The sequence below is a fragment of the Grammomys surdaster genome, unplaced genomic scaffold (assembly GCF_004785775.1).
Source record: "Grammomys surdaster isolate TR1022 unplaced genomic scaffold, NIH_TR_1.0 217, whole genome shotgun sequence".
Taxonomy (NCBI): domain Eukaryota; kingdom Metazoa; phylum Chordata; class Mammalia; order Rodentia; family Muridae; genus Grammomys; species Grammomys surdaster.
This window is the reverse complement of record NW_021604662.1, coordinates 2,372,797-2,393,715: the sequence shown is the minus strand read 5'-3', so window position 1 is coordinate 2,393,715 and position 20,919 is coordinate 2,372,797. Positions and strand designations below refer to the sequence as shown.

At 35.8% G+C, this 20,919-nt stretch overlaps 1 pseudogene; it reads right to left on the bottom strand.

Moving 5' to 3' along the window:
* Positions 1-18,589: 18,589 nt before the first annotated feature.
* Positions 18,590-19,049, bottom strand: LOC114625401 (annotated as a pseudogene).
* Between the last annotated feature and the right edge of the window lie 1,870 nt (positions 19,050-20,919).

Here is a 20,919-nt window from a genome sequence, read left to right as displayed (position 1 = left end):
CTACTACTGCTACTACTGCTACTACTACTACTACTACTCACACACACAAATTATAGAAATTAATAAATGGAAGAAATATGCTAAAATGTTTGGACACAAGGTTATAAGTGACCATTTTGTTGTATAGAATTTTCTAGGCATGTGATAATCTTATTAACCAAACAGAAGTACTAAAAATTTCCAAAGACACTTCTATTAGCTAAGTCTAAAATATTCCTCATATCATAAGAGTCTCTTTCTTTTCTTTCCCTTTTCTTTTCCTTCTTTTTAGTGGCTCCTGAAATAATCAAAAACTTTCTCAAAATCTTAATTATATAATACTATATTGTGCATCCAAACAATTTATATCTTCTTAATTCCTATTTTAAAATATAAACTTCTATTCTAAAAAAGTCAAATTGGATAGTGGGAAGATAAAGGATTTAAATATAAATAATGATAAACTGTTCTAAGAATCTTTAAATGCATGCAACCACAAGTGAAATATTAATAACCAAGTTCTTTAAGAGGCAAATGACATTTTGCTGTATAAATTTGAATTTGGGAAGCCATGAAAGCTCTTTATTTTCACTAAAGTGCATGCTTTGTAATTACAATATGGTAGTACATTGGCAAATTGATTAGCTTTTGCTTTCAATGAATCACTCCAAAACTAAATGCCTTGGATCAGTAACCATTTATTTAGTTAATAAGCGACAATTTGGGCTGGTCTCAGCTGAGTAATGCTTTTGATCTCGTACTTATATGTCTGTGATCTTCTACCAGGATGCCAACATAAAGCTGGTATAGGTTGGCCTGATCAGGCGTGACTTGCCTCTGTGTCATGTGGCCTCTCATTCTTCAGCACAATAGCTTTGGCTTATTCTCATGGCATGTGCTGAAGATGATCATGTGATCATTTGTGGATTAAGCTCAGAAGTAACAAACTTTCATTTCTGCTTCTTTCTAGTGACCAGAGAAAGTCACAAGACCAGATCATATTTAGAAAGACAAGCATTGGCATTTTCAAAAAAATACAAGACAATTTGTGTATAGATAAAGCCACCAAGCATTCATAGGTTATTGGTTGTGACAGAGACTAAGGACTTAAAAGAACTTATGTCAGTGGTTATTAGGGTTTTCCAGTGTATCCATCCCTTGCTAAAGGTATTCAGTTCACCTTACATTCCTCTAGTATGATCTCACATTGCCTGATAAATTGCTTCAACTTTTCCTTCAACTCCTGGTCTAACCTTGTGTTAGCTCTAAGAGTAAAAACATATTTTGACTAATTGTTGCAAAAAGGGAATTTAGTTAATGAGTAGTAGAACTCTCAGGACATTCAGAAAATAAAATCTGGAGATCAGAATAAGACTGAAAATGATGTTTCAGAATTTCTTTGTGAAGCATGACTATTGCTCTTACAAGATTCAGAAAGAACAGACTGTACACCCAACACAAACATGCTGCATGCTGCATTACTGATCCTGACAATGATCACAGCCACTCCTGGAAAAGAGAATGCTGTTGTCTGCATATTTATGAATTCCCTGTAATCTTTGATTTTTTTTGTTTATTTACTATTAGTTTCAGAGTCTAGAGAGAACTGTTTAGAAAGCAAGTGGCCATGTTTAGTTGCTATGCTTAGAAACTAAAAAGGTTGAGAAAGTTAATATCTTCTGTATTTAGTTTCTATAGTGATGAGAAGATAACTGAATAACAAGTCTCATGTGTAGGGAATTTCTCATTTATGGAAAAGAATTTATAGTCTCATCTGAAAAAATTAAATGATATACAATTGTTGATACCCTTCCTTTCACTACCTAAGTATTCCTTTATACAAAATTCTGTGCAATTATTATTTTTTAAATCTCATAGCATAAATAGGCATTCTTTTCATCTATATTGTCCACTGCTTCCTCTTGTTTCCATAATAAAGCCTATATAAGTTACAATTATACCTTATAATTCTTCACTGACCTAATTTATATGGGAAAGTGTATCTATCATATAAACTTCATATCCTCATATCAAGTATAACACTTATGGACTCTACCAGACTTTGTTTAAATGTATTGATTTGCTGATAGATTATCTAGTCCAAAGTCATCAGCCCTAATCACATGTACACATAAACAACACTTAGTATGTTATATGTAAGTAATAATAATAAACAATAATAGCTAAGAGTTGCCATGAATTTGAGAGGGACAGGGTAACATGAGAGAAGCTGGAGGGAAAGGGATAGAAAGTATGCAAATACAGTGTTTATGTATAAAATTCTCAAAAAATTTTAAAGAAAAAAAGAGCATTGATTCCTTGATCAACAATATTTGTACTCTTATTAAGACTTCAGTTAAGCCTTTGATGATATTGATTTTCATGATTTGTCCTGATCCTGTACCCATTCTGTGTCTAGTTTCCTTGCCATATGATTTTGCTATACCTCTTACTAAAGCAACAGGTTATGTTCCCCTTTCCCGCTTAAATTTCGACATATATATGTGACTTGATTTGGCCAATGAAATGGAGCAAATGAAGCATAACTGAGCGTATACCTTCAGAGATAATATTTATCTCCACTTGACCTCCTAAGCCTCTACCGTCACTATAAGAATGTCATACCCACAACTAGCCCACTAATCTTGAGATTAGAAGAAAGATTTAGAGCAGAATCAAATCAATGACATGTGGATCTCTGAGTTTAGAGTGGTTTGCTATATACAACCATTGTAGCTCTAGATAACTGATACATTTTGATAATGATGAGCTAATAAAAAACTTTCAGATGAGGGTACCAGTATTTATATACCTTCGTGCAAATACAAAATAATGTATACTGTTTACACTAAATGGTCTAGTGGATGTCTTTTGGTACATAACTTGGACCGTAGATCTTGTTCTTACAATTTTGTATATAAATTTAAAAAAAATATGCCAAGACATGAGAAATAGAGACCATTACAGAAAATTATCAATCAAATTGGAGACTTGTGGCACCCAGTCCCAAAGAACATATCTACAAAATAACTCCAATGTCTAAATCTCGGAGAATACTGCAAAAGAGAGAAAAAGGAGAGATTGTAAGAGCCAGTGGACCAGAGTTTGCTGTGAGAGTGTGTGTCTGCAATAATGTCAGACGCTATACCCATAAAGTCACACCAACATGATTGTCCAAATGTGACTGAACAAAGACCACAACAATAGACATGCTAAAGTGGACAGAAGAAAAAGCATCAGGCCTCAATCCTATGAAACGAACTACAGCAACTAAGGAAAACTGAGAGTGGGAGAAGTAGTTTCCCTGAGAGCACACCAATTGGTTATATAATAATATATGCAGGCAACATTATCTGGATTGAGCAGGTTATATTTAAAAATAGGTGTTATATATGTATATAACAATTAATGAGAAACAAGACCATGAATTTGAAAGAGAACATATATATATATATATATATATATATATATATATATGTATATGTCTGTGGAGGGAGGAAAGAGAAGAGGAAAATGATGCAATAATATTATAATCTCAAAATTAAAGAAAAAGATAAGCAAAATACATAAAATGCCTATAAATTACAATATATTATTATCATGTTATTTTTATATCCTTTACTAGTTGGGCACCTTCTACATTCCCAGGATAATACTGTTTTTATTTTTCTATTAGAAGCTTTCTACATAGCCTATGCTGACCTCAAACTTGTGATTCTCATGCCTTAGCTTCCTAAAGCCTTGTGATTGCAGTTGTTTGCCGCTATACTTAATTCAGAGAAGCATTATTGTCCCCAGAGGATAAAGAATGCTAAATAACTTTCCAAAGATCACCAACTAATACATAAGAAAAACAAGATTTTGCCCAAGATTGTAAAATTCTGTTGATTTATAGATTTTCTCAGTTAGGGAAAAATGCTAATATACAATTAAACACATTATGTTAATAATTATATGACACCTCATGAAATATTTGTACAAATACTGTTTCAAAGAACACACGATATTTTTTACAAGAACATTAATTCACTTTTGTTTATTTGTTTTTTATTTGTATATATCCAGGAGGGGTACAGCATCACATAGTCTGTATCGGATGGCATTTATTTGCAGGGAGGTTGCTGCACAATTTGGAATTTGACATGAATCATGCTGTTTCCATGGGCCCAGGTTCCCTTGCTCCAGACTACTCTGTCTCTGTTCAGTTGGCCTCCAGGCTCAATGTGTCGTTTTTTGCTCTATACACATAAGCACATTTCTTGCCAGATTAGAATTCAGTTTCATCTTGGGGATAAACACTTTCAATTTTAAGAAGATCCAAGGCTCTGGTTCTAGAAACCTCACTTACAGCCAGCATAAATGGCCTTGCATCATAGTCTTCCAGACATATTTGCTGTTTAGAAGTCCTGTTCCCAGAAAATCACAGTAATCTGTCCCCACAGTTTAAAAACAGGAACTTGCCTGACCTTCAATGATGCCAGGGTGGCAGAAAGAGACATACAATATCTTTATAAAATGATGATTATAGTATGGTCATTTAAAAGATGAATTCCAAAGTTTTGAGGCATTGTATGATTTTATCTAATATAAAAACACCAATAAACCCTGGTACTAAAAAACAAGATACATTTATCCTAGTGCCATATTGAAACATTTAAAAGAAACTTAGCACAAATAATTAAGGACATTGTTCAAATGAGTGAGCATCCCAGGATAGTGGATTAAAATATCTGAATTAACATGTGGCCTAATAGCAACAAGCAAGCGAAGCAGCCTAGTCATTCATTCCCACTGAAGACTTTAATTCACTTTCCCTATTCAACCGACATGCAACACAAACACTTCGATAAACATTCTGTTGATACTCCTGGGATACACCCTAAATTAGTTATTTTTTCTCATATTTAATTTCTAATTATTTAGCTCTGGCTCACTTTCAGTTTTATTTAATAAAGGTGCCTTCTTCCTCTTCTATTACCCTCTCTGCACCACTGCAGGTCACCATTGTGAATTTCAGTTTGCCTTGTTGCCTTCTCTCCCAATATTGCTGTACAAATCCCATTTGTAAAGGAAAGCTTTTAACATTAGGTAATGGCAATAACAAGTCTTCTCTTTCTGAACATCATAATGCAAGTGTTCTGTTTTTAAAAATAAAGGTTTGTACTTTGATGAATATCCCATTTGCATTTGTGTCTTTCAACTTTTCTAAAATGAAAATAAAATTGTCAATCAAAACAACAATCTTGCAGGCAAATTTTAGGCAAATCATTTGCAAATTCAGAAACACTAACAGAAGAATACAAAGATAAAACACCACTGTTACACTTTTCAAAAGAATAAGTCACCAATGACATACCTATTACTTGAAATTTGGGAATAATCATATTGCTTATTTCATAAATGTATCCTTATATAAAACTATCTAAATATAAAATTCTACCTTTTTTTAATCTCCAGAAGTATAACATAGTGAAGAGAAACCCAGCTCCAAATCCTAAAAGAACAAATGTGGATTGGAGTGTGTACATATAGCTTGAACCATTAATGAGACAATAAGTGGTCTTTTCACTTTGTCCATTTAGCAGATTCACAAATACTTACTATGGGAGCACATTTTTTTGTAGTGTACTCATCACTTTTTACAATCCTTCAAATTCAATGGTTGACTTTGTTTAAGTTTGGAATCCAAAAGAAACTGACTCCAAGACAAAATTTCAAGTGTAGGAGGCAAACTTGGGACATGATTAAAAGAATATTGGGAGAGTAACAAACATGAGAGACAAAGGAAACAGCAAAAATATATTATGGGCTTTATTATCAGTTACCAAGGAAAAAACCTAGCTTTTAATCTTCTTGGGTTCTCTCATAAGAGTACAAAACTATGCTGCAAGGTTATGTTAGCTAAGATATAGTTCCATGTCTGTTTTCAGCTTCAAGTAGGCTTCTGAGGCCACAAATGGTATAGTACATCTCATTTTCTGCGGAGTAGGCCTGGTGCTTCCACAGCCATTTGAACGGTCTTTGAGTAGAGCTCTAGTTTTTGCTACAAACTGTCTTTGGTGGTGTGTGAAGCTGCCAGCTCAAAATTTAAGAAAAATTCATCATAAAGTATGGTACATCTTATAATAAAGAATTTAATTGTAGACTAACAGTGGACTATTTTTATTTTTTATTTTTCTATTTTTGTACTATACAAGATCCAAGCTATTCTTCTATATTTGAGCAATTTCTTTCTTTTTTATTGGTTATTTTACTTATTTATGTTTCAAATGTTGTCGCCTTTCCTGATTTCCCCTCCGCAACCCCCCATTCCATTCCCCTCCCCTTTGCCTCTATGAGGGTGTTCCTCTACCCACTCACCCACTCCCACTTCACCGCTCTAGCATCCCCCTACACTGGGGCATTGAGCTTTCAGAGGACTAAGGGCCTTCCCTCCTATTGATAAGGCCATCCCATTGATGGTCAGATAAGGCCATCCTCTGCTACAAATGTAGCTAGAACCGTGGATCCCTCCATGTATATACTCTTTGGTTGGTGATTTAGTCCCTTGGAGCTCTGGGGTTCTGGTTAGTTAATATTGTTCTTCCTATGGGGTTGCAATTCTCTTCACCTCCTTCAGTCTTTCCCCTATCCCTTCTATTGGGGTCCCTGGGTTCAGTTCGATGGTTGGTTGTGTCTGTTTCTGTATTGGCCAGGTGCTGGCAAAACCTCTCAGGTTTCAGCCATACCAGGCTCATGTCAGCAGGCGCTTCTTGGCATCAGCAATAGTGTCAGGGTTTGGTGTCTGCACATGGGATGGATCCCTAGGTAGAGCTGTCTCTGAATGGCCTTTCCTTCAGTCTCTGCTCCATTTTTTTTGTCCCTGCATTTCTTTTAGCCTGGAACAATTCTGGGTCAAAATATTTGAGATGGATGAGTGGCCCCATTCCTTCAACCGGGGACTGTGCCTATCTACTAGAGGTGGTCTCTACAGGTTCTATCTCCCCTTTGTTGGGTATTTCAGTTAATATCATCCCTATTGGGTCCTGGGAGCCTCTTACTTCCCTGGTCTCTGGGATCTTCTAGTGGCAGAGCAATTTCTTGTCATACACTTTGAAGGAAAAATAAAGACTGATCTCTAGTCTATCATTGAAAAGAAGGCTTATTCATTGTCCAAACAATCCTTGTAATTAGGGTCCACCAATCAGATGCTGCGACTTGTGGTGTTGATTGTAGATGAGTGACAAAAAGAAGGCAGATTAATAAAACTAAATCTTGTGATACTGGCTGGCAGTGGAAGAGCAGTAACACCTTGCCCCAAAGGAGCTCTGGCAAAGGTGTGCTGCCTTGTGTTTAAGATCTTCTACAGAACAGCCCTCTGTGAACAGTGGTCAAAGGGTGGCCATAGTAGTGCGCTTACCAGATACCAGATACTAGTAAGCCTCTCTCAGCAAAATGCTCATTTTGTGTGTGCTTTCCTCATCTTCCTGGAGATCATGTACTACTTTAACTTAGCAATGCATTTGATATTTGCACACACTGGTCAGGGTCAATTTTTCTTGTTTGTAACTAAATACGTTAACTCTAGTTAACAGATCTGGGGTATAGCCCTGGAACTACTATTTTTAACAGCTCCTTAAACTGAGGCAAATTCGAAGAACTGCTGCTCTAGTTCTATTTTCTCCAAGGGAAAATAAGTATAATAACATATGAGTAGAATGCCTGTGATGCTCAAATAAACTAATTACCTGCAAGAGCTTCAAAAGCATGATGATTTCACAATCGAAGGCAGCAACTAAATGATAATTTTGGAGTAATTTTCCACTCAAAATGAATGGATTTCATTAAAGCATTTTAGCTACTTTGCAAAGAAATTTATTTAAATACTGATACCTTACAGAGAACTACCTGGCTATCCTGAGCCCAAATTTATATTGATCACAAAAATAGCCTCACTCCTTCACTCTTTGCTGTATTCCAGTCTTTTGTAATTTGGCTTCATAGCTCCTATGATCATGAGTTAGAATCTAGTTTTCTGTCTTTTGCTCTAGGCTATACAATAGTGTTGAAAGTAACAGTGTGCCCGTTTTTGAGCATAATTATTAAGAGTTTTTTGTATCCCTTCTTTATTCTTAATTGAAAATTTTTTATACAATATATTCTGAGCACAATGTTCCCCTCCCCTAACTCCTAAATCCTTTTCACTTCTCCCTCTACCCAACCCAATGCCCTTTCTTCCTCTCTCTTTAAAAAAAAATAAAACAAAAAATAAACAACACACATGAATTATAAACAAAATCAGAAATCATAAAATGCAAACAAAAGATCAATAAGACAAAACATATCCAAACCAAAAAATTTCAACCAAAAAGCCTACAAAATTATTGTTGAGTTTATTTAGTGTTGGCCGGCTACTCCGGGGAATAATGCCTACTGTGAAGTACGGTTGATACACTCAGTAAAAATAGTTGTTTTGCAAACTGGTATCAATTTCCTATAGCTTAAGGATGGGAGCCCCATGCTCACTTCCCTTCTATGTGTTGGGATCCAGTCTGGCCTGAGCCTGTGAAAGGCCTGTGAGTTTTTGTATCTTTGCTTTCTTGCTCTTAGAAGTCTATTAAGTACCCAGTTAATGAACACAAAGTAGACTACAGGACCATGAGAGGGCACCCAGAAAAGAATGGAGATATTCCTAATAATAACTAATAGCCAACCAACCATTAAAAGAGTAGATCCTTAGCTCACTCTGATTAAATTTTTTACCCACTGATTTGGATTATCAATTGAATGATTGATTTTTTTTAGACTACTGGATTTAAATATCACTTATTATGCAACAACAGATAACATACAGTCTCTGATATAATTTCTGATTTTTATTCAGTTTGAAACAACCTGAGCCTGCAAGGTAATTCATTAAAAAAGTATGGCATGGTTCAGTCAGTGTTATGCAATAAATATATAGAATAACCTTGCTGCCATCTTCCTCTTGCTGAAAACTTGATTTTTAGTAATTGGATTATGGAGTTAGGAATCTTACTAAGAGCTCTGCCAAATACCTCATCATACCTTTATCATATCTGTATTTGTTTAGTGTGCCTTGTGTTAGTTAATTCACATTCTTTTACTATATCTAAATACTTAAGATAATCGACTTAAAGAATCATAGACTGATTTTGTATTATGTCTTCAGAAGTTTCAGCCCATGGTCATTTGGCCTCATTTCTTTATGCCAGATGTAAAATCAAACATTATGCTTCACAGAAATAATATGGTACAGCTAAGTCTCCTGATAGCCTGTTACCTCCTTGGATAGGAAATGGGGGAGGGCAGAGAGAGAGAATGGTTATGATACTATAAAGTTGATAAAAGCACGACCCCTACATTACCTTCAAACAGGTTCCGCCTTCCTAATTTCTGTCACTTATCAAAATCTTGGATATTATTTGATGCAATTAGTTAGAACTCCCATTTCATATAATGCCACATCCAAATGTAGCATTAGGAACCAAGCCTCAACATATGAATTCCTGGAAGTCACTTCATATCAAAAACACTATGTGTATCAAATACCTATCTTTCAAAATGTCAAATGATCAATATTTAAAATCAGCATTCACTTAAACCTGAATAATGCCATTTTAGTATTTCCTGTGAGGGTAGTTGTTAATTATTATAATATATTTATAATCTATCATTAAAATTTAGCAGTTAAAATTTAAATGTTTAATATAGTACAATGATAATGATCATATAATCTTTAATAATGCAGACAGTCTTGAATTATGGTAATTCAGAGATGATTTTTTACTTACAATGTTTGATGAACATTCAGAAAAAAATGTACTTCCAAGTTTTATTTTGATCCTTTTCCAGACAGCTCTATTACAAATAAAAATAATAATATTAATATTTAGATGATCATATAGTACAAGAACCATAGTTTGTATAGTAATGATCCATTCTGACAGTAAATAGTGTCAAGTAAATTTGGTAATGGAAGAAAAATACTTTTGTTTCACTTAACCATCATTAAGATAATGATGATAATATTGCCATCAAATGATTATGCTCATTTCATTCTTTCCTAATGGACAGTGACTAAAGGAAAGACTTCCTACTTATCTATCTGTTAAACATTTTTTAATTAAATTTTACATGTATGAGTGTTTTGCCTGCATGTATATGTACCACATGTATGCCTGATGCCCACAGAGGCCAGAAGAGGTTGTTGGATTCCCTGGAACTGGAGATACAAATGGTTGCTCCTCAGTCCTCTAAAAGAGCAGCAGGTGCTCTTAACCACTGAGCCTTCTATCCAGCCCCTTTATCTCTTTGTAAATCTTAGCCTTGACGACTGTGTGATGCTGCTAATACAAACACATTATTCCAATCATGCAAATGAAAATGTTGTGCACTAACTAAAGAAGCTTTCTAGATATTTTCAGAAGGAGCTATAATTGATTTCTCTATTGCAGTGTTTATTTCTAATAGTTTTCATTCACATGGTACTTGAAACAGTAACCTGAGAGAAATGATTTCCAAACCCTGTGTGTGGAATGAAGAAAAATAACATGCTTTGGAACAAAGTAATTGGCTTTCAAGATAAGAATCATCCTTGAATTTGCATCTGCATTTCAGCTTTCATTGTCTACATACCACTCTCAGCACGTTGGCCTGAGAGGAATGATAGACATATCTGTCTCTTGGCTACTGTAATAAAACACATCTTAAGCTATAATGTTACTGCTGCAACTTTTAAAAACAAATTTACTTCCATACAAACAACCACAAGTTATTATCAAGTATTGCAGTGTTACTGTTTTTAAAGTAGTGTATTCAGACTACTTTCTTAGACATGTAATAGTGATTATTTTTCCCTCTGGGCTTGGACAGTGTGGAGAACCATGGCAAGGCAGTTCCCAAACAGACTGCATTTCCATGAAATGCAATCCTTCTAAGAAAATACATCCTTCTAAGTTCTCACTTGACATGAAGTCTATGTTTTGCTAAAGAATGAGAAGGGTGGTTTTCTTTTCATCTGTCCTACAATATCTTTTGGAGCACAGAAGTGAATGGGCAAAAATTTTATAATTGTGGGTCCAAATTATATAGAACATCCATTATGCATGTTGGATTTCCAAAGACAATGATATGATAATTTTATTCACTGGTTTCCCAACCTGTAAAAAAGCTTCTCAATCAAATGTGTTATGCTAGCTGTTGAGTAAAACTTAGAAATGACTTGACAAACAAGTAAATCAGAAGCACAGTTGAATTCATTACTGAACCACCAAGTCACTAAAATTTCAAGGAGATTTCACAGATTTATGAATAACCAATGATTATATATATATACAAGAAATGGAGGCTATCTATCCAATAATAGCACCAGACTTTGTAGGGATAGCAGAGTATAATTCAGAAGTTTTAGTCATGTGTTTTCTAGATGAATGTTCCTACCTAGAAGTTTTAAAGGGCAAAAATTCAGAGAATTCAAAGAACTTTTCTATGCAACTCCTAAAATAATCAACACCATAATTTTTTTAAAAAATTATTTAAAAGTTTTAGGCTTGAAGATGGATAGATTGCTCAGTGATTAAGGGCATTGGGTGCTTTTCCAGAGGACAGAGATTTGATTCCCAGCACCCACATGACAGTTCAAAACTGCCTGTAACTCAAGTCCCAAGAGTCATGACACCCTGTTCTAGCTTCTTTGGCTACAAAGTATACATGCAGATAAAACACCTACGCACATAGAAAATAAAAATAATTTAAAAATTGGATTCGTAAACTTAAAATTGTAAGAAATTATCTTTTATAATTAATCATTTTCTTCATTTAGATTCCAAATATCCCCCTTCCCAGTTTCCCCTTTACCCCTACCTATAGTTCCATCTTCCCTCCCCTTTGCCTCTACGTGGGTGTTCCTCGACCCACTCACCTACTCCTGCCTCACCACTCTAGCATAATCCTCCACAGGAACAAGGACCTTCCCTCCCATTTATGGCAGATAAAGCCATCCTCTGCTACATAAGTATCTGGAGCCATAGATCCTTCCATGTGTACTTTTTGGTTGGTGGTTTAGTCTCTGGGAGCTCTGAGGGGTCTGGTTGTTAACATTGTTCTTCCTATGGGGTTGCAATCCTCTTCAACTCCTTCAGTTTTTCCTCTAGCTCTTCTATTGGGATCCCTGGGCTCAGTTTGATGGTTGCCTATAAGTGTATTAGTTAGCATCTATATTAGTCAGGCTCTGGCAGAGCCTCTCATGGGACATACCAGGCTCCTGTCAGCAAGTGCTTCTTGGCATCAGCAATAGTTTCTGGGTTTGGTGTCTTTAGGTGGGGCAGTCTCTGGATGGCTTTTCTTTCAGTCTCTGCTCCATTTTTTGTCCCTGTCTTTCCTTTGGACAGGAACAATTCTGGGTTAAAAATTTTGAGATGGGTAGGTGGTCTCATTACTCAAATGGGGGCAGAGCCTATCTACTGGAGGTGGCCTCTATAGGTTCTATCTCCCTGAGATTCTGCCTCATGCCAATCAAAATGGCTAAGATCAAAAATTCAGGTGACACAGATGCTGTCAAGAATGTGGAGAAAAAGGAACACTCCTCCATTGCTGTTGGGGTTTCAAGCTGTTAAAACCACTTTGGAAAACAATCTGGAGGTTCCTCAGAAAATTAGAAATAGTTCTAACTGAAGACCCAGCTATACTACTACTGGGTATATACTGCATATGCTCCAATATATAACAAGTACACATGCTCCACTATGTTTATTGCAGTCTTATTTATAATAGCCAGAAGCTGGAAAGAACCCAGATGTCCCTCAGTAGAAGAATGGATACACAAATGTGGTACATTTACACAATGGAATACTACTCAGCTATTGAAAACAATCACTTCATGAAATTCACAGGCAAATGGATGGAACTAGAAAATATCCCAAGTGAGGTAATTCAGACACAAAAGAACACACATGGTATGTACTCACTGATTAGTGGATAAAGCTCAGAATACCTATGATATAACCCACAAACCATATGAAGCTTAACAAGAAGGAAGACCAAAGAGTAGATGGTTCAATCCTACATAGAAGGGAGAACAAAATAATCACAGGATGTAGAGGGAGGGAGGGACCTAGGAGGGAGAGAAGAGGGGAATGGAAAAAGGGGGTGGGATTAGGTATGGGAAGAGACAGAAGTACAGAGAGTCAGGAAATTGAATAGAAATATGTAGCAGTAGGAAATGGGGAACTGGGGGTAGATACTAGAAAGTCCCAGACACCAGGGAAGCAAGAGGCTCCCGGGACGAAACAGGGATGGCTTTAGCCAAAATACTCAATAAAGGGGAGGTAAAAAGAATTATCTTTATACATTTTTACTTTGAGCTAGCAAGGTGGCTAAGTGGCCAAAGGCACACTTAATGCCTAACCTGATGACCCTTTGATTTCTGCTCTGCTCTCTGTGTTTGTATGAGCTTTGCTCAGCTGTTTTCAAGGGCCTTGTTCTTCTTGTGTCATATATGCTCTGTCTCACCTCCTCTTCTGCTAGGTTCCCTAAGTTCTGAAGAGAGAGATTTGATGGAGACACTTCATTAGGAGTGAGTGTTCCAAGCTTTCTTTATTTGCATAATGTCTGGCTGTGGGTCTTTGTGTTTGTTCCCAGCTGCTGTAGGAGGATGCTCTTCTGATGGTGGCAGGATAAGGCACTGATCTATGAATATAGCACAATATCATATGGAGTCATTTTATTGTTCCTTTTTTCTTTTCTTCAGACAAGTAACTTTGGTTTTACTCTAGGTCTCTAGGCTATCAAGATTCTGATTCTTGGTCTCCAAGCAGTGTCAGATATGAGTTCTATTTCATGGAATGGGCCTTATGTCAAATCAGACATTGGTTGGCTACTCCCACAAGCTTCTTATCACCATTGCCCTAGCATATTTTGCAGGCAGGACAGATTATAGTTAAAAGGGTTACTTGTTTATTTTTCTTTTTTAGTAGCCTTCAGAGAACCTTCTTATACCAAAGAAACTAGCAGGCAGGGGTAAAGGCTCTATGAATGTCCCAAGTTGACCTCACCATGTTCAATGAGTTATGTGGGTGTTGTCTTTTGCCCTTGGGCCTTGCTGTCAATTCATAGAAAAAAAAGCCTATAGTCTTGGCAACAGCCTGGGTTGTTTGAAGATTTCCATGGGATCCTTTGGTCAACAACTCAATTGGATGAAACACAGTCTTGGCACTGGAAGCTTCGTTTGATGACAAGAGCTGGGCAGTTGAGGTTCCATCTCCCTAACTATTTGGAGACTTCATTAGGATTTCCTTCATATATTTCTACTGCACAGTTTTCATACTACATTTCAAATGACTTTCAAGTCTAGCTGCCTCCCTCATTCCTGTCTCCCCTCCCCTCTATGCTGCTGTTTTTATCCTGTTCCACTCCATCCACTCTCCAGTCCATCCATAAAATCTATTCTATTTCGTCTCTCAGGGATATCTATATGTCCCTCCCTAAACACTCTATACCTAAGCTCTATGAGTCTACTGACTGTAGCTTGGCTATCCTTTATTTTACAACTAATGTCCACTTATAAGTGACTACACACCATGTTTGTCTTTCTGGGTCTGAGTTATCACATTCAGGGTGATTTTTTTTTCTGTTCCATCTATTTGCCTGAAAATTTTATGATGTCACTTTTTATAAGAGTTGAGTAATGCTCCATAGTGTAAATGTAATACATTTTTAAAAATCAATTCATTGGTTGAGGGACATCTAAGTTGTTTCCAGTTTCTGGATATTAAGAATAGAGCAGAAATGAGCATGGTTGAGTAAATGTCTTTGTGGTAGGATGGAACATCCTTTGGGTATATGCTCAATAGTGATATAGCTTGATCTTGAGGGAAATTGATTCCCAACTTTCTGAGAAACTGATATATTGATTTGCAAAGTAGCTGTACAAGTTTGCACTCCTACCAGGAATTGAGGAGTGTTCCCCTTATTTGCAGCCTCTCCAGAATAAGCTGTCACTTGTGTTACTGATCTTAGCCATATATAAACACACACACACACACACACACACACATTTTTATCTATAGATGTATCTATATAGATATATATGCTCAATTCAAAGTTTAGTTGTGAGAACAAATTAGGTTTAGGTTTGGGCTACTATATTTTTTATAATAGTTTCTTCATATTCTTTATTCAAGATTGAGAGCAATTTAGTAAGTTTATTTTATTATTTCATGTTTTTCTGTACATGATAACTTGTGAAGGCAAAACCAACACTTACCTATTACAATATCCTTCAAAATATGATGAATTATTACTTTAACATATTTCTTGAAATACTCTGAAAGTAAACAGTTGTACTTCAAAGATCTCAATGCTATTTTCATTACATTTTATAATTTTTATCTGTAACAATTGTACAACAATAATTATATAATCTAATCTCTATTATTCAATCTTTATTATCAAAATCTTTTAAATAACTATTACCCAAACTGATAATTGTCTTTTGCAAACTTGTACTTTCATAATATATATAATACGTATTTTTCCTTTTCATCATTTCTTTAACTCCTTGAAAATTCTTAATTACTGTTTTGTGCATAAAGTAGTAATCTTTGATGACTTCTTTAAGCATTGTTAATTGTCAAAGCATTTTACTTCTATGAGAAGCCAAGTATATATTTTTAATCATAATTAACTATTAAAATTCCAAAAAATAAAGCACATACGGAAATTTTAATTCCATGGCAAGTAGAGTATTCTTCTGTATTTGAAAATCAACATCAAGAAATGAACAATACAAATAATAAATCTTACTGTCATTTCACTAATATTTATTTATATAACTATTGTTATTATACTATGTACTTATAATGGCAGTCAAAGCAAATACAAAATCTTCTCAGTGATGTTAAGATAAGCAAGAGTCTACCATTTCAAAGAATATAGTCAAATAACAAGTGAAAATTAAGTTTTTGTTTGATTCCCAGGTCAAAGTCAAATCTTCATGTGTCTCTGCTCTGTGTATTTAAAATTTCTGAAAAGATTTTCTGGTTCCATAGGTGTTTATATGAATATGGTTCATCTCTTTTTACCTGGAAACATGACATTAGTTGCTAAGTTCACTGGTTTTAGAAGGTTGATCTTAAAATTAGAAAATCTCATGGTTTGTTACATAAGAATGTGTATATGGTTGAAAATAGGCTCTCAAAGAGTTCGTTTCCTATCTGTATACATCAGCTGCTTATTTTGCTTTAAGTATAGACTGCATTTCCCAGTTACAGGCTTACTCCATTCCAAAGCACTTTTTATCTTTGTTGTTTTGGAATCCAGGTTTGCTTCTATAGGAAAATTCAGGCTATTTTACTGGACAAAGAAGACATGAGAGCCCATTAGTAATTTGAAAAAGAGATGTCATATAAAGAAAAGATGCATTATATAACAGTAAATTTTATTTGCCTGAAATAATTGTTGTCTAGGAGGCTTACCATCTCCATCTGCTAAACTAGGCCTAGTCCTGGAAGCTTCTAGGCTCAGTACAATCTAACCTAGGCCTAGAATGTTTTTAGTCTTTGAGACTTGCAGCTGTATAAGCACACCCTTTCTAGTTCTTTCTGAACTCTAGCTGGCTGGTCAACTCAGCTGTTCTGGTTCAGACTTTTCCCCCAGCTGACTGATTCAGTCTGGCTTTTCACTAGGCCTGTGACTTTTTGCTCTGCTTGGCTTCAAACTAACTCTGGCAATCTGTTCTAATCTTCTGGCTCCTTATCATTCTCTGGTTCATTCTGTCTTCACATGTGTATAACTTGTTCTCTCTTCAGCCTGTCTCTGTAAAACTCTCCCAGTAAAACTGCTTTCTCTCCTCGTATCTATTGGCAATGCTCTTTCTTAAGTAGCCTCTTTTCTTTCAGTTCTCATGAGAATTGGACACATCCTATTCTGTCAAATCTTGCTCTGATTTGTCACTTTGTCTGCCACTCAATTAGACATCACTTTCAAATATGGGTGCATTCTTCTACAAACTAACTTTACCTTCATTGTTTGGGATTACTGGTGTATACTAACAGCATGTCTGCATTTTATCCAAAAATTTAATGTGTGTGCTAAGGCTGAGCCACACCACAACTAGGAACTGGTTTCCTCCAGTAAACAACACAATCTCGGGGTTCACAATGTGATCAAATATCTGCAACAGTACTTGGTAAAACTCAGTCTTCAAATTAGAATCAATACTAAGACTCTGGAAATGTGTATATGTTCCAGCCCATGAGAAAATATACATGATTCCAGGCAACATTCATGAAGCATAAGAATCACTATTGAATTCATATAATCATAACAAACAGTCAATAGCTATTATTTTAATCCATTAAATTTTGGGATAGTTTGTTACTTAGCAAAGAGTAATGGAGGCAAACATTGGCACCTAATCTGGAGTCCTGTCATTCAGCTCCAGCTTCTAATATGTGACTGAGTTTGATATGAGTAGAGGGTCTAGTGTGGAAGAGAAATGAGAAAAAGAAGTTACTGGAGATTATAGAAGTAGGGTGAATTATACATTGGCAGGATATTTGACAAGATTTATGTCTGTAGTACCTTGGTAGACAGAAAGAAAACTGGTGTACTTGTGTATCTGGCTAAATTTCAAGAAAGACTGCTGAAATTGTCAATTTACTTTTCTTTGCCCTGTATTTCATTTCAAACGAAAGATAAACTAAAGAATACATTAAAGTTTTTTAATAACACTAGAGGAAATATGGAGAGTCTGATATAGTCTCCTTAATAGATAAAAGCTTCACAATTCAAAAACCACTCGGGAACGAACATTAAATTCAGCATGTCACCAGTGAACTGTGTCCACATGGTCAATAACAGAAGTGAGGCTGAATGTTTTAATGAAATACCTCAAAAATCCTATCTCAACCAGATGAAGGCTTTTAAAGTGATATAAAGTTATGGTTTTCAATACTTTGACACTAAAGTCTGTGTAGTCAAAACCTCTTAAGAAGATTATAGATGAGACTTCTGTCTAGTGTAATGGGTTATAACTTGATAAAACTGTCAGAGATATGGCTGGGTGGATTTCAGAATTGCTCTGGACCAATGCCAACAAAGTCTCTTTCATTATTTCTAACTTAGGCTCTAAGGATCTGTTATGGTTCCTTTCTCCTTGTCTCATGTTTGTCTGTTGAATAACAGATAACATTTTTTTTTATGAGGATGAACACACCACAATTTATTTTAGGGACCCAAAACACAAAGACAATTTATTGTACAGGCATGTTTTTGCTTGTATGTTTATCTGCATACCATGTGCCTGGGCCCAGGAGGGACCTAAAAGAGGGCCTTGATTTTTTTTTCCAACTGGAGTTAGTCACCACATGGGCACTGAGACATGGACCCTTTGTCCTCTCGAGAACAGCTAATGAATGGTCTTAATAAATCCATCAGCCCCTAAAGATAATCCTTACTCAATCTGGAAGGTAAAGTTTTACAAGGTCACGCCCAGAGCTGAAATTTAGAAGTTTCCTTCTACAAAGCTGATATTGGTAAAGGTGTCAAGAAGACCAGTTCTCAGAGCAAAGATTTTTTAATGAATATATTTTACAAATACACTGGAGACTCAGGCAATGCTGCCTGCATTGGATGCAATCCTGGGCCACAAGTCTGCACACTCCTTTGCAACTGGACCTATGATAGCAGAACCTTTCATCTCCCCTTTATTGTTTACTATGACCCCCGCATTATCTTCAAAATACAGAAACACCCCATTTTCTCTTCGATATGACTTTCATTGTCGAATTACCACTGCTGGATGTACCTTTTTTCTTAGTTCTGGTTTGCCTTCCTTAACTTTAGCCATCACCATGTCGCCCACACTAGCAGCAGGAAGTCAGCCGTCTCTTGATTCCCTTCACAGAGATGATATACAAGTTTTTGGCTCCTGTGTTGTCAGCACAGTTGATCACAGCTCCTACCAGAAGACCCAGGGAAATCCGGAATTTCGCTCCGGAGGACCCACCATGTCCTCACTTCAAGATCTTGAGTGTCCAGAAAGAATCAGAAAGGACAACAGATAACATTTTTATTCAGTTTTGTTTGGTTGGGTTTTTTTTTTTTCTGAGAGAAACTACACATAAGCAGCTGCAACAAAGAAGCCTCCCCAAATCCTCATCCACATCTGAACTTTATTTCAATAAGATCCCAATTTTGAGCTAATGCTACAATAACACAGCATTAAGGTTGGGATGTTTACTGTGTTTAGCATACATGTGAATTTTAACAATTGAATAAATGAGAGCAGATGGCATCCAAACATGTCTATAAGAATTACTTCTTTGCCTCTACCTGCATGTTTTTCTCATAAAAAGCTTCTCTTCTCTTGCATTAGGCTAGTCTGTGAATTTCTTTAACCCAGAGAATTTATCAGAGGTCCCCACTGTATCGCTTTGAGGCTTGGACATTCAATCGAGGTTTATACCTTTGTTTCATTATAACTCAGTTGCTATTCAGTGACAAAACTTCCAGTTACTGTGCTGGAGACAGAAGACATACAGCAAGGCCCTAGAGAATAGGCTACCAGATAGAGAGAGTAGGACTGACGTACCTTAAATAACAATTAGTATTAATTCTGCTGGTAGGCAAGATAGAGAAGTATCAACTCTCAAGCCACAACAGAAGCTTAAATTTGGATAGCTATATACTTATAAACGTAATTTCCAAACAGCTGAAAGAATGAGGTGAGAGATCATGGTACCATGTGACAGCCTAATAATGAGAAAAGAACAACTCAAAGAACTAGGAAACCATCAAACACATCCCAAAATTAACAAATGGAAGGAAATATAGATCATATAACAACTTAAACTGGTGGTAGAAGAATAAAAAAATGTTAATGAAATTATTAGTTGATTTTTGAAAAGTTGAGCAAAATTCACAAACATTTAGCCAGATTAAGAAAAACTCTTAGTGATCCTAGAAAAAAAATACCAAGACTGAATCATGAAAAACAAAGCAATCTGAACAGTCTAGTAACAAAATGAGTCTAATTCAGCAATATGCATTTTATATTTATAAAAGTCCCACATTTACAAAATCAATAACACGTTCCCTTCTTATTAAGCATGGATTCTTTTTTCATATACTATAATCTGCATACAGCTTTTTCTCCCTCTACTCTTCTCAGTTTTTCTGTTCTTTAATGTTTCTCATTATAAAAGAACAGGTTTCTAAGAGATAACAACAAAACATAACAAAACACAATATAATATAATATAATATAATATAATATAATATAATATAATATAATATAATGATAAAACAAAACCATCATATTGAAGTTGGACAGGACAAGCCAACAGAAAAATAAGTCTCTAGAGAAGGCACAAGAATTGGAGACCTGCTAGCTCACACACTCAGAAATAAAATAAAAACATTAAACTGAAGGTTATAAGATATACACAGAGGATCTGATGCAGACCCATGCCAGCCTTGTATTTTCTGTTTCAGTCTTTGTGAGTTTATGTGACCTTTTCACAGTTGATTTAGAGGGCCATGTTCTCCTGGTGTGCTCCATCCCCTAGGGCTCTTACAGTTTCCTCCTTCTCTTCCACAGGGTTTCCTGAGTTCTGAAGGGAGGGGTTTCATGGACACATCTCCTTTAGAGCTGTGTCTTCCAATATCTCTTTCTCTGTGTAATGCTTGGCTGTGATATTTGTTCCCATCTGCTGCAGAAGGAAGGGTCTCTGATGATGACTGGATATTGCACGAATCTATGCATATAGCAGAATATCATTAGAAGCTTTTTGTTTGATTGTTTTGACAATTATTAATTGGTTTTACCCTAGAACTCTGGGCTATCTAGCCTCTGGTCCTTGACACCCAAGCAGTGTCAGGGTACAGGTTCCATCTCCTGGAGTGGGCCTTAAGTCAAATCATCCATTCCTTGGTTAC